Raw genomic sequence first — 16,145 nt, forward strand, 5'->3', positions numbered from 1 at the left:
TCCCTTCTTTTAAGGGCCTTAATCACCTTTTAAGGGCCTCATCCTCATAATCTTATCTCATCCTAATGACCTCTCAAAGGTTCCATCTCCAAATACCATCACACTGGGAGTTAGCACTTTAACATATAAATGTGCAGAGGGACACAAATCCAATCCACAGCACCTGTCTTCTTTCATTTCCTCAAACCCACTGACTCTTTCTGGTGTCAGAGCTTTTGCATCTACCACTCCTGGAATAGTCTTTCCCTCCTGGCTCCCCATCCTTCAGGTCCCAGATACAATGTCACCTTCTCAGAGAGGCATTTCTTGGCCATGCAATCTATTGAGACCCTATTTGTCACCTACTTTACTTTGTGAAGCAAATCAGAAGATTTCTAAGCCTCTTTCATCAATCCAGCTCCAATTTTTGCTTTACACACTGATGTTCTATCTTAGATTTCATCAGGAAAAAAAACAAAAGTTTCTGTGGCTAGGTGCAGGAGGAGATGGAAAACACAGGCTTAGATCAATGATCCTTGGGTTATCACCAGAATCACCTAGGGAGCCTTTTAAAAATACAAACACCCAGGATGCACCCTGAAGCTCTGAAATTAGAATCTCTAGAGCACTGCATAGGGAATGTTTATTTTTTAAAATCCCTCCTGGTGATAGTGATGTCACCTACCCAAGGGTTTGAGTTCAGGAAGTACTCTGAAGTCCCTTCTCAGCCAGAGAGTCTATGATTCAAAACTCCCCAAGATCAAAGACCTTCGGACACTTTGAAGAGAACCTACATATTCAAAGAAAGTCACCTGTATTCTCTCAATCTGGAAAATGAGTTTATCTTGGGAAGTTGGTTCTCTGTGTGATTTCTGTGTTCTTGAGGCCCTTTAGGGTGCTTTCAGCTGCAAATATTAGGCACTCCCATGAAACTGACTTAACACAGGCATACGTTATCTCCCATAACGAGAAGTCCAGAGGTAGAACAGGGTCATGGATCCATAGCTCAGAGATGTCACCAGAGACCCAGGTGATTTCACATCTCTGCTCCACCATCCTCAGTGTTGGCTTCAGCACAGGCTGATGGAAAGATGTCTGAGCAGCTCCAGGCATCATGTCCTGATAGGACAGCACCCAGGGGAAAAAGGACATCTCTTCTTCCTGTGGTTCTCTCTTCGGAGAGAAGAAGATTTACCCAAAGGACCTCCAGCATACTTCCTGGCATCCAGTTAGAATTAGGCCAGCCAGTTGTCCCTAAACCTACCATTTGTAAAGAGAGAGAGATGTCTTTGGACCACTCAGGTTCATCTGAGATTTAGAGTGAGGTCGGCTCATCCGGAGGCACGTGACCATGGTGGGGAGGGTAGGTACCAGAACAAAACTGGGTTCCTGTCGAGAAAGAGGAAGAAAGCATGGATGCTGTCCTGAGGCTCTGACCTGAGAGAGAAAACGCAGCTCTAACCATTACCGCAATCATTCAAGGGAAGAAGGGGATGAGGAGAGAGTTATAGTTAAAACAAAATAAAAGCTTGCAGTAATTCCTCAGACTCCAGATGCTCTTTATTGTGCATAAAGAGCACAATAATGGTGATCATAAAAGGCCTTAATGGGTACGATTCTCATGAAATTTCCACTCCCTCTCAGGAACGGGGCTGGAGAGGTCCTTGCATGCCAATGAGCAGGTAATTAGAGCCACAAAGAAGAAAGATGGTGGGGTGACTTCCTGGTTCAGCTCCTGCAGGGGGAGAAAAACCCAAAGAATGCTCTAGAAATGCCCAGGTTTCTGTGGACTAATCGTGTAGGTCCACAGTGAGTGAGGAGGCACGTCTGCCAGGGTTTTGACCCCTATGGCTTATTTCTTTATCTTCATTCACTCATTTTCCTATATATTCATTCAGTCGTTAACTCACTGACCTTCAGGGATCTCCACTTAGCTAGTGGTTGTTCAAGCTCTTGGGAATACCAAGATAAATAACACAGTGTGGACCTCTCTGTCTCTCTCCCTCTTTCTCTCTCTCTCTTCCTCTCTCTCCTTGTCCTCCTTTTCACACCTGAAAATGGAACAAATACTGCCAATCCCACTGGGCTGCTGAGGGGATTAAATGAGAAAATGCAAGCACAGCACACATCTGAGTATTCCCTAGCACACAGTAAGTGCTCAACACATGCTTGCTATTGTTAAGATCATTATAATTACTATTGTTATTGTCATGATTATTATAACGATGGTGAAGTCACCACCGCCTCCCGCCCCACCCAGCTCTCATGGAACTCACAATCCAAATCTAATGTTACAGGAAAATAGCTGTGACTAGAATATTTGCAATGACAGTCAATAGCACTCTTTGGAAAGTGTAAGCGCTCCGTTATTTAAAATGTAAGTAGAAGCTGCCGTTTAGTGAGCAGCTACTGTCTGCTCTGTCTCTGTGAAAGGGGCTTTGCAATAATAGTTCATTTAATCCTCAGAGCAACCCAGTGGTAGAGTCTTATTATCCTCATTCACAGATGAGAAAGTGAGACACACAGCAGGTAAGCCGATAGCCTAAACTTTGTGTGCTCCTGCCTGCAACTTTGCATTTTTTTCATCTTTTATATTTGACAAGTAAAGTTCCCATCTGTGATATTGTGATTTATAATCAGAAATATATGTGTCTTTGTCCCCGTTTCTGGCACAGAGCTCCTAAAACCCTTGGAATTTCCTAAGGGAGGAGAGCTACCAAAGTGTCTTTTGTTAAGTTAATGAGGTAACTTTTAGACCTCACCTAAGGATGGGAGCTGGTTGCCTGGAGAACCAACTCTGTGATTACAGGGTTGGAAATTTCTGTCCTACTTCATGTCCCCCCAGAGCTCCAGGCAGGGGAGATGGGCTGGATGCTGAACCAATCACCAAAGGCCATGATTGAATGAACCATGCCTATGTAGTGAAGCCGCCATAAAACCCCAAAAGGGCAGGGTTCAGAGAGCTGCCAGGTTGGTGAACACACGTGAAGATTTGGGGAGAGTGGCGCACCCTTTCCCACACCTTGCGCTATGCGTCTCTTGCATCTGGCTGTTCCCGAGTTATATCCTTTTATAATAAACAGATCATCTAGTAAGTAAAATGTTTCTCAGGTTCTGTGAGCTACTCTAGCTAATTAATCAAACCCAAGGAGGGGGTCGTTGGAAGCTTCACTCTACAAGCAGGTTGGTCAGAAGCACAGGTGACAACCTACACTTGAGATTGGAGTCTGCAGTGTGTGTGTTGGAGATGGTGGGAGTCTTGTGGGACTGAGCCCTTATCCTGTGGAATCTGATGCTGTCTCCAGGTACAGAATTGAGTTGAATTGTAGGACACCCAGTTAGTGTCCGAGAATTACTTGGTATGGAAAACCCGCTCTGCACATTGGAATAGGTGATCAGAACCCTTTTCCCTTGCAAAATAATTCCTTTTATCTATGGATATGCTTATATATCCACTTTCTCTATTGTTCTTCTTTCCTGTGAACCAAAAAATGTTGTGAAAAATTATGTTGAATGGTAAAATTCTACAAATTCCTCACTAATTGTATGCTCACACTGGGAATGTCAAGATCTGTAAGCATTTCCTTGAAGGAGACATTTCTATCTTTAAAATAATAGCAACCCCCTATCACAAAATGCAAAGAGTACTGATATTCCAGAAAGGACTTTTAGACTCTTATCACCTGAAGAAGATAAATTGTATCTCTAAAGGAGTAAACTTTCCAACTTCCTGGGTGAATTATGTGAGTACAAATCATCAAATCCTATAGGTTCTTGGCTACATTCACTCTAACAAAATATCTACCAGGAGTCAGGTGGATGAACCCAGTGGCTTGTACGACCCCTACCTTTTCCACTTCCCTTGGAGCCTGTGGAGTATATAATATGGAGGCGTGAGCCCTACCATTTCATTGTCATAAATACAGTTGGACTTGGATAGCTTAGTCTGGGTTTGAAATAGAGGTGAGTCCCCTGAGATGACCACAAGAGAACCCCAAATGGGGCAGATGTTTCTTTTTACTGCAGCCTCATATGTCAACTGCTTATTGGCCATCAACAGCTGGACATTGCAGAGATAATCCAAATTCATCATTTTCTCCCTCACATAGTGGACCCTCAAGAAATACCTGTTGAATTAATAAATGAATGGATAAGTGAATGAATGAATAATTAATAACAGAAACACTCCATATGTAGCTCCTACTCTGAGCTAGGGGCTCCCAATCAGGGCCACAAAGCTTTTGCTACAGAATCAGGCTCCACACACAGTTCAGCTGGCTCTCTCTGGAACCGGCTGAGTTTGTTTAATCATATTATACAGTGTGCATGTTTTACATGATCAATATATGTCACCCTAAATGAACATGTCACCCAGCTTAATGGCTTCCGCAGGAACGGTTTATTGGGGTTGGCATTTTCCTTTTCAGATGCCTGTTCCAGTGAGGGCAGCGACAGTGGGCCCAGGATCCTTGGTGCTACGTGCCTCTCTAGTGCCATTCTGTGCTAAATAAAATATGACGAGAGAGTGGCTTCCAGTGATTGCGATAATTGACTGTGGAGCGTCCATGATTATGTCATTAGCTCCTCTCTGGGCAACCTGTCATGATTGTGGCCAGATCTCACTGCTTTGGAGACCATCAGATTGCAGGAAGGGACAACCAGGATGGTTTGTCCCTACCCTTGCTCTGCACCCTACCTGGGTTTTCTCATCCTAATGTCTGAAGAGTAAGGGCTGTAGTTATAAGACATGGGTCCTAGTTCCAGCCTGGCCATTCATTACTATGTGATCATTGGAAAGTCTCTTTCACTTAGGCATCACTGATCAATTCTCAGGATCAGGGTGTTTGAGGAGTTGAGAATAATTCCTTCCCTGCTGTGTTGGTTAATTTTGTGTCAATTTGACTGGGTTTCTGGGAGCCTAGAGGAAGCGTTGCTTCCCGGTGGGTCTGTGAGGGTGTTTCCAGATGAGATTAGAACTTGAATCAGTGCACTCAATAAAGCAGATCACCCTTACCAGCTCTAAGAGACTGGTGGCTAAGAGGGTAGACTCAAAAAGAGGCCATGTGGGCTTGAACCTGGCCAGCTCCTTCTCCGGTTGGTATGACCCTGGGCAAGTGACTCAACCACTGTGAGCTTCAGTGTCCTCATCTTAAAAACTGATCATATTCCCCACTTTACCATGGTTTTGAGAATAAAATGAATTCAGGTACACAAAAAGTGCTTAGCACAGTGATTGGCACACAGGAGGGGCGCAATGAAAAATCATTCTACTTCTTTGTGTTTGTGTTATTTTAACCATGAACACACTGAGGAAAAAAATGCCTCAAAGTCAGTGTTTCAAAATTTGTGACTTGTAGAATAATGATAGCTGGCAGTGAACAAGATAGGAAGGAAGGGAGGGAGGGAGGGAGGGACGGGGGTGGGTAAGGAGGGAGGAAGGAAATTGTTTCCTTAGTGAAATAAGTTTAGATAGAGATGAAAATTGAGATGAAAAATTTTTTTAATGTTTTGTTTTTCTTCACTGGACTTTTCAGAGCCTTTAATATGCAAATATGCATGTGAGTCTCCAGGAGAAGGATAAAGTATGCAGTGTTTTTATCACTTCTACACAAAACCCTTTCTTTCCTCCCTGGAATTCCTGTTAACATGTTAGGGGAAACTGCTTTTAGGAACATACTTTAGGAAAACGTTGCTGGAGAATTATAACAGCGCAGTCAGACATTCTCCACTAGAAGTTTCTGGTCATTTGAGGCAGTGTTCTACACAGCCAGAGCAGTGAATAGAATCTATTCTGTGATATGTTTTATTCTCTTTCTCTACTCCTTTCAGTTCCCTGAAAGCCATCTAAATTCGCAGATCACCAGGTAGTCTATTTTTGTTAGGTGTTCCCCCTCGTCCTACAACAGAAAGGCTGAATTTTCCCTTTGACTTTAACATTCTGTGTGTCTGATCTCCTCACCCCCCATTCCAGGGCTCTCAGTGCTAAGCGGCTGTTTGCTCCGGATCCGGACTTGACCACAGGAGGCATCCACCTTCCTGGTCTCTGTCCCTTTGCAGTGCAATGCAACTCAAAACAGCTGAGTCCCCAAGGCTTTGGTCTTCCTGGATGTCAGTCCAGAGTAGAGACTCTGGCCAAGCATCTGGGGCAGCAAGATCCAAAGTATGTCCAACTCTGGGTCCAGGAGTGTGGTGACTAGTGGCCCAGGAGGAAATGCAGTTCTGCAAGAAGATGGAAGTCACTCCTCCATCCAGGTGTCTGTCCTCCAAAATAAATGTGGAGACCTCAAAATGTCAGCCTGTTGCTACAACAAGAGCCAGAATTGACTCCCATATAGAACGAGGCCATGACCGAACCTAAAAAATGTTCCTCCACAGTCCCAGTTTCCCTTTCTTTTCTCCCGAAGCTTTCATCTCCTCATACTCTGATCTGCCCCCAGTTTTTTCCCCATGTCTTCTCTCAACTGTCAGCTAATCTGTCTCTAAACTGTCAGCTAAAGTGTTAAGTTGCTCAGTTGAGTGTAAACTGATAAAAGGTGCTAGCTAAACCTACTAAACATTATCAGGGAGGTGTGCATTTTAGTTTTAGATAGGGTTCTCCAAAAAAGATAAACCTCCACTAACGCCATGATTGTGGCATGGAAAGAAGAGAGGAAAGAGTGAAGAGTTGAAATCGTGGCTCTGCCAATTCATTCATTCTTGTATCCATTTATTCACTGATTATGTACTGAGAGTGTGCTCTGTACCAGGCACTGTGTAAGGTGCTGAGAATAAAGACATGAACAAAACATCTGGCCACCAGCCAGGCCATCACAGACCTCATGAAGCTAAAAAAATTATTGTATGATTATAAAGTGTAATAAAGGCTATGATGGAGAAGGGCGGCATAACAGAGAGTATGGACAGTGACCTCATTCAGACAGAACAGTCAGGTAAGTTCTCTCCACGCAAGCAACAGGCAGGCTGAGCATTGAAGGATGAGAAATGAGGAGGAGTTGGGCAGAAACAGTGAGAAGGGGAGCATTGCAGGCAAAGCAGCACATCTGCACAGGGACTGAAGGCAGGATGCGCATGTCTGAGGGATAAAGGAAAAGCCAGTGTGGATGTGGTGCAGTGAGTGAGGGAGAGAGCACCCCAAGATGAGGTTAGTGTATCAGCTATCTTTGGCACAATAATGCTGTGTAACAAGCAAGCACAGACTTCCCTGGTATGCAGCAATGTGTCTATTGCTCATGTATCAGGGGAGCTCAGCATCAGCTCTAAGTTCTGCTCTATGTGTCTCTCATCCACCAGCATCCCAGCCCAGACAGGTTCTCATGGCAAATGGCAAAGGCACAGATATGCGTGGAGGCATGTGACATCCATTGACATGTGGGCTCAAAACTGTCATCCCATCATTTTATTAGCCAAAGCAAGTCATGTGGCTGAGTTCAGAGTCAGAGAGGGAAGGTACTACAAAATTACATGGTAAAGGGCCTGAGTACCTTGTGGGATGGAGAATTGGGACCATTTTTTTTCAAGCTTCCACAGTTAGAGAGACAGATGGATAAAAGCTAGTTCAATTAGGTCCTTGAAGGCCAATATATGTAGTTTAGATTGTATTCTAAGTATTCTAGGAAGCTAGTTAGCTGACCATTTATTGGTCACATATCCTTAAGCAAATCATGTGCCCTCTTGGATATTTGTTTCCTCATCTATAAAATGTGTGTGTCATGGGGTAATGGAGAGCAAGTAAGATACTCAAACCCTCTAAACCTTATAATATATATGTAAAAAAATGAGCTAACGATACACACCTCAGAGGATTACTGTGAAAATTAAATGAGATAGTGAGTGTGAAAATGCTTTGTAAACTGTGAAATGTTCTCCATTCATCTTTTCACGTGCTATTATGGCAGTGCTGCAAAGGTAACAGGATTATTTCATAGACGACGAGGCTGCAACTCAGGTCGGTTCAATAGCTTACAGCTGGTTACATAGCTGGGATGGAAAAGAGGAGGCAGGAGCAAAACCCTCACCTGTCTGATTCCAAAGCCCCAAGCCTTCAATTAACTATAAATTAAATAAGTTGCTTCCCCTGTATGAGGAACTGGCTGTTGTACCACCTTTAACAGAGATTACCGGCATTGCAGGAAGTGATGGACGTGATTTAGACCTTTCCCAGCTTCTGCTGAATTCAGCAATAGTTCTTTATCCCAGGCAGGTCAGTGGCCAACAGTTAATTCACCAGGGGCCATCCCAGCTGATTGGTTCATCAATAACCCATTATCTCTGCCATTGGAAATATCTCAGAAGGAATGTGACTTCTGGGGAGGCATACTCAAGCACACCCGGACTGCAGCCTCTCCATAGCCTGGATCCCTGGGAAAGTAAGAAACATACCCTCTTCTGGCTCCCGTGGGAAAATGTTACAGAATCCCCCTGCAGCCCCTGACAAGGAGGAGCTGGCTAGAACAGTCAAATTTGCCACTCACAGGACACTGCTGGGGATGAGAACCATACTGTATATAAAGCGATGTCTTTTGTACCTGGGACCACAGAGCGGTAGAGGGCTGGATGCATAAAAACCAACCTTCATCTTGTCCAAACGGCAGATTCTCAGGACTCGTCCCTGAGATTCTGATTTAGATCTGGAGTAAAGCCCAGAGCTGTGGGGTTTTGTTTTAACCCAGAGATCCTGAGGCTCTGATGCAGAGCACCAGGGAAACGCACAGCTTTCCGTTAACACAATGCAGCTTCAGCGCCTACTGTGAGCCGGACCCTCCCGCTGGGGCTAAGCTAGAGCATAAAAGCAGCCCCTGACCTTGGGGATCTCACAGATCAGTAGTAAAGACAAACACATTGACATACAGCTATGGTGATACGCAAGGAGGAATAATCTGAGCTTACCCAGCTTTCTGACGCCAACCAGACATCCCTGGCTGTACAAAAAGATGGCCCATTGGGGCTCTGCATCCCCCACTTACTCCCCAAACTACTCAGCTTCGATTTTCATTATTTCCTTGCCTCTTTACAGCTTTGCCTCACCCCTCACCCCTAGTTCCATGGTGGTCTCCATGGGCTGTCACTTGGGTAACAATTTGGAAATTTCCACTCTGACCTCTCACTCTGGCTAACAATGGGGTAGACATTCAGCCCACTCACAATCAATACACCACACTCCTTGTGTCCTTCTGCTGTGGGTGGAGAAAGTCTTTAGATACCCTTGGCCTCTCAAGCAGCTAGGAATAAACACAGTGGGAGCAAAAAAAAGATATTTGGTTCATTCTTCTTTACCTGGATGTAGAGAGAGCCATTCTCCCTCACTCAACTAGAAGAGGATTATGGACCTGAACAGAATCATTCCCAGGAGGCAGAAAGGGGGTGGTGATAATGATCCATTTTATTAATTAAACGGAGGCATTGCTGTCTCCAAAGTGGAAGAAAATTTGGGACATGGGGTTGAACATTTTCTTTGGGAGTAAATGTATTTCCATCCCAGGCATTCAGACTTCTCTGAAAGCTAAGCTCTTTGCAAATTTTTCACTCTTGCCATATGCTTAGATACTCAGGAGCAAGGTAGAGGAGGACACTGTCTGGGTACCAAATCTCAACCCAGACTGGAGAGGCCATTGGAGTCATTTTCTCAACCCTTCTTGAGTTTCCACCCAATGCAAAGCATAAGTACAAGGATGCTTATTGCAATGACTTTTTTTTTTTTAAAGAAGATATTGGGGGTAGGAGTTTATTAATTAATTAATTTATTTTTGCTGTGTTGGGTCTTCATTTCTTTGTGAGGGCTTTCTCTAGTTGTGGCAAGCAGGGGCCACTCTTCATCGTGATGTGCGGGCCTCTCACTATCGCGGCCTCTTGTGGCGGAGCACAGGCTCCAGACGCGCAGGCTCAGTAGTTGTGGCTCATGGGCCTAGTTGCTCCATGTCATGTGGGATCCTCTCAGACCAGGGCTCGAACCCGTGTCCCATGCATTAGTAGGCAGATTCTCAACCACTGCGCCACCAGGGAAGCCCTGCAATGACGTTTTAATAGTAGAATTTTGGAAGGAACCTATCTGAAGCAGATTGATTAAAAGATACTGCATATATAGAGTGAAATTGTATGCAGCTATTCAAAAAGAATGAGATCTCTAAGATTTATTAAGTGGAAAAGAGATTCAAAACACTGTATCAGGTGTTTCTATTTTATATGTAAGAAGATACACATACACACACACATACACACACACAGTCGTATTGACAGTAACTGTTTTACTAAGAAGGACCCTGGAAAGGGGTTGAAGGGATTCTTTATTTTTCACTTTAAATCTTCCACATTCATTTCTTACTTTTCTTTAAAAATAATGGTAGTGGGTCTTACTTAAGTGATGGAATTTTTGTTTTTAACTTTATATGTATATATTTCTGTATTTTTAATCATATATGTGTTATTATATAAATGTATACAAAAGGAAAATACCTGCCTATATATATGTATACTCATGCATTACAACCAAACTGTATTGAAATTATCAGCTTATTTATCGTATGCAGTGATGACTGGATCACCTAGCACAGCCCTGGAATTTATCAGATTACCCAGTAAATATGTACTGTTGTTGAACTGAGGAGACAAGAGTCCCATTATTTTTTACAGGTCAACTCTCAATATCATTTTTACCAAGCAAGATTCTTATTTCTTTATATTCTTCATCTACCATTTCAAACAAGAAGACCTTTATTCAATGATTCATTCATCCATCCTACAAACATTTATCATGCTCTTCAAGAAGGAGAGAAGAGACCAATAAGTTATTCTAAGTCAGTTGCCTTGTCCTACACTTGATCTTCTGGGTTGTGTCCTTCTTTGGGAGAAAGGATTTTATGGGAAAAGATTTTGTGTTGCCGTAAAAGTGATCCAGCACCCAGAGAAGAGAGCACATTGACCTAAGCCTGGCACTGCAAACACTGACTCATGTTTCATCTGGGGGCATCAAAGAGAGGTCTCTCAAGATGAAAGGTGAATACACCCCTTTTTCCACTCAATAAAAGTGATAAAAGGACAGTAAAAGATGTCAAGGTATTAACAAAATGGACAAAGAATATGGGACGGAAGACAATAGAAGATGGGAAATAAAAATGGAGGAAGTTACAAAATAAGTGTTTGGAGAGAGATAAGGATGATAGGTCAGAAGCTAATTCCTCCTACAGAACCCCTAAGAGTTTCCCACAGGGAAGAATTAGCTACCTACGATGGAAAGAGTAAGGACCCAGGCTAAAAGGAGATGGATTTTATAGAAAATAGTTAGCCCCTTCCCTCTATAGACCCTCATGGCCACTGCAAGAGTATTGAAGGTTTGTTTGCTGAAGAAATTTTAACAGAGAGCCTACAGGTTCAGGGACATCAGGCAAAGTCGAGGGCTGAGGTTCTCTACTCCCAGAATATTAGCAACCGGGCACTTATCTTCCCAGAAGGAAGAGGAAGCTTTATTTCTGGAGAATCCCAGGGGAGCAAATTCCAGATCTCCATAACTAACATTTTGGGTCCTTTGATGAAAAGGATGCAACCTTGGATGATTATCTTAAAGTGAAACACACCAGATAACAGCCACAATTATGCACACAGAGGTTTTTAAATGCATTTCTAAACATATGAACTGCCCATCAAGGACCACCAGGCATTAGAGGGAAACCTTCAGAACGAAGAGTGAGACTCAAAGATGGAACCCAGAAATAAAAAAGAGGAAATAATCCATGGAGAAAAAGACACTTATAAAAAAAGCCTAAAATAAATCATCTCCCAAAGGTAAGCAAGAAGCCATCACATCTTGTAAAGCAAGAAAAAAGAAGAGGGTGAGGGATAATCAAATAACACAAATAAGCTGAAATTTTTAAAAATATTATAGCAAAAATTTTTTAAATCAAGATTATTTCAAGAATACAGTCAAATAAATCTCCAGAATGCAAGACAAAAAGACAAAGAACTAGACAATTTGAGTTAAACATATTTTTTAAAAATCATAAAGAAGTCTGATATTCAAATAACAAATGTTCCAGAAATAAAGAATAGAAATAATAAAGAACAGAAAATTAAAATGGAAGGGAACTGTGCTGAGATAATAATAAACACACTTTCTAGAACTGAAGGATGTGGGCTTTCATATCAAGTGTGTCCATCTTAAGCTCAGGAAGAAAGAAGAAAAGAAAGAAAGAAAGAGAGAAAAAGAGAAAGGAAGGAAAAAAGGAAGGAAGGGAGTCAGGGAGCAATTGAGAGAGAGGGAAAGGAAGAATCCATCCCAGGATACATCCTTGTGGAATTTCAGAACATCTGAGACACGGGGTAGTCACCAAAAGATTTTAGGAATGGGATAAAAGTGGGGAAAGGAGCAAAAGAGCACACAAAGGAATAAAAAATCGGAATGGCATTAGACATCTCAACAGAAACATTAAATGCTAGAAGACAGTGCATCCATGTCACCAAAATTTTGAACAAAAATGATTTTCAACTTAACCTTCTATACCTAGCCAAACTGTCAATCAAGGGAAAAGGGAATATTAAATTTTTCAGAGATGCAAGTATGAAAAAAAAAACCAACCTGTTCATGCACAATTATTCAGAAAACTACCAGAAGAGGAGCTTTAATAAAATGGAATAGTAAATCAAGAAAGAGAAATATACAGAGCCCAGTAAACAAGAGACTCAGCACAAGGTTGAGGAAGAGAAAAGACAGATGATGATAGCTGGCCTAGAGACCAAAAAGAGGGAGAGGGTGTTGATAGACTTTTTTGGGGGGATTTTATGTTTTAGCACTTGAAATTGTATATAGTTGGCATATCGGTGGGAAGCATGTATCAGGGATTATTTTCATCCCTGAAATTAAACTATACTGTTACATTATTAAATTATATGTAATTATGCTATTGTGAAATTATTATTATTATTATTATTCATTTATTATTCCCTTACCAAATGAAAATACCTGAATGGATTTCCACCAAATTTTAAAGAGATTGAGTAAAACTACAAGCTATTAAGTCCACATGAATTTTCCTTTGAAGTCCAAGAGGAGGGCATCTGACGAAACTGCTGTACAAGAAGAGATGTATGTGACTGTCAGTCAAGAGAAATACACCATCAAGGGAAAGACAGAGAAAACAAATGTGGGCTTCAAATATGAGTCCCAAATCAAAAGTGGCAGGAAAGATGACTCAGACCATGGGAATGGATTTATGACCGTGCTGCTTCACACAAAGGCAACTCTAGCCACCCCTCTGCGAGTCACAGCAGGGATTCATCTATGGAGTGAAGGCTGATATCTCTCCCCAGCAATGCCAGAATTACCGGTCCATAAAGAGCTCTCACGGTGGGGACAGACCCATAAACAGAAATATGAGACAAGTACAGAAGTAGATACAACTAGAATCATCCAGAAAGTGGGCCAGTTCACTCTGCCCACAGAACCTGAATCTTCCCACTACAGGAATCTCATGGGAAAAGTAAGAATTAGCCAGATAGGAGGAGCTGAAAGGGCTTTTTAAAAAATTGAAGTATAGTTGATTTACAACGTTTCAGGTGTACAGCAAAGTGATTCAGTTATACATACATTCTTTTTCAGATTCTTTTCCATTATAGATAATTACGAGATACTGAGTATAGTTCCCTGTGCTATATAGTAGGTCCTTGTTGTTTATCTATTTTATATATAGTTGTTTGTATCTGTTAATCCCAAACCCCTAATTTATCCCTCCCCCTTCCCTTTCCCCTTTGGTAACCGTAAGTCTGTTTTCTATGTCTGTGAGTCTATGAAATGGCAATTTTTAACAGATGGAAGTACAAATTCAAATAAGTATGCTCATAGAGCAATAGAGTCTGGGAACAGAGGGCAAAGCGTCTGATGATATAACCCATCCTGTTGCCCTGTCTTCCTCATCTTCTTTTCCTAAATGCTGAGAAGCTACATGGAGCCAGGTCCACCTGAGGCTCTACCTCTGAGAAAGGAGAGGTGTCAGGACCCCATATTATAGTTTGATAATCAAACTATAGACAGATTTAAAAGGATCTTGGTTTTCCACATTTCCTAAGGGTAACTGCTAACATTTATTCCAATCTTACTGTATGTCAGGGACCATGCTAACCATGTACATTATTTTAGCTAACCACGTACATTATTTTATTTAATACTCACCTCTGAGTTAAGTACTTATGATCACTTTACAAATTAAGACAATGCGATGCAGAGGCAACAAATATATATTCTATAGGAGGGAAGGGAACTCGAACACCCTGAAAGCAGGATGAGTTATTCTGTAGAGCAGGGATTTGAAAATAGATTTTCAGGAAGGACAATGATACCCCTGGTGCCACTCTCAGAAGTGGAGTCGGCATTTCACCATCCTGATATTTATTAATTAGCACGTAAGTTAATGTCATCTTCTCTCCTGACACAGGGAAAAGGCAGGGAAAATGCACACAGTGCTCGGTTTCACAGATACACAGATATGGCCTGGTTTTGAGTTTCCCAACAAAGAGTTGCCCTGCAAAGAGGCAAAGCGGATAGATTGACTTTCTTAGCTGTGGAAGCTGGCAAGTGTTCAGTAAGTCAGCTGTCAGCGTAGGGTCCCTTGCAGGTTCTGGAATTTCAGTTTCAAAGTACAAGAGATTGTACTTTGAAACACAAGATCATCAAACACTAATGATTCCTGAATTCTGCTGGGGGCGTGGAAGCAGGTGAGAAACAGTGGCTTTTGAAAGGGTACACAGGGGTGGAGAGCACTTTTCGCCCTGGATTAATTCTGTAAGCGTAGAGAGGAGAGGAAGGAGCTTGAATGTGAGGGGTGGGCCACCTGAGACAAGGGGGGAGATGCTTCAAAGGCATGAGGAGGGCTAGGATGCGTTTACTCCCGTTCTCATCCCCACAGCTTCCTGGCCAAATAGGTGACTCTCCAAAGAGAAGGCAGAATCACTGAAAAGGCAGGCAATCCACAGTGGGAATGGAACTCAAGCTGCCTGTTGGAAAAACAAAGGTTTATTTCATAAGATGTGTTTCCCAGACACTAGGGCTGTACTCTACAGAGCACAGGCTTGAGGTTTCAATTTTCTAATGATCACGTAAACATTCATTCTGATTCCCCAGAACGGTCCCCTTTTATGTCTACTGTCCCCACGTATGATCATTGTAAGTCTTTCTCTCTCAAACAGAATCCAGTTTATTTCACTCAACACACTCTTTGTGAGATCCATCCTTGTGGCAAGTTATTCATTCTTTGCTGTTGTTGAGTAGACGTAAAAGAGTCCATTCGACATGATTTCATTTAGATGAAGGTCATGAGTAGGCAAAAAGTTACGGTGACAGAAATCAGAAAAGCAGTGACTCGTGAGGGGCTAGGCAAGAGGGCTGGTGCCTGGAAAGGGTCATGAAGGAGCTTTCTGGGGTGATGAACGTGTTTTTTGTATTCATCCGGGTGGTGGTTACGTGGGCGAATACATATGTAGAAATTTATCAAGATGTACAATTAAGATTTATGCCTTTACTCTGTAGAAATTTTACCTTCATGCAGGGTGTCCTGGCTTGAAAATAAATTGTGTGGTCACCATTCAAAGGAGACTCTTTTCAGCCAGAAACCTGAGCAGACATCACGCTTCCTAGCTGTGTGTTCAGCCCAGAGGGTAAACTTTTTCCCATTCTCTATTTTATGGGCTGTACCGTGCTTCCAGGGTCTATATACAGGATTGTCGGTTCCAACTCACAGTCCCTGATTTTACATTCAAGTTATTTCAACAAGCAGGTATATACTACTGTTTGCGAAGCCTTTTGCTTGATCAAACACTTGTAGAAAGGACTTTTTGTTTTCTCCCTTAGGGCAAAGCATCTGATGGTATAACCCATCCTCTTTCCCTGTCTTCCTCATCTTCTTTTCCTAAATGCTGAGAAGCTACATGGAGCCAGGTCCACCTGAGGCTCTACCTCTGAGAATGGAGAGATGTCAGGACCACATATTTGGACTTTACGTGTGTCTGATGTCATCCAGTCTTCATTCCTAGGATAAGCTGACATCTCCCCAGATCAGAATCAGAAGCAGCTATTGAAACAGGCGTACTAAGAAGTTTCAGTGGAAGTTTAGGTCACTTGAGGGTTAAGAAAAAATGCCAGCCCTTCCATTTCTACATCCCTCGCCCCTACTCTCTCACCTGTATGG

Source organism: Phocoena sinus, chromosome 15, assembly GCF_008692025.1.
Source record: "Phocoena sinus isolate mPhoSin1 chromosome 15, mPhoSin1.pri, whole genome shotgun sequence".
Taxonomy (NCBI): Eukaryota; Metazoa; Chordata; class Mammalia; order Artiodactyla; family Phocoenidae; genus Phocoena; species Phocoena sinus.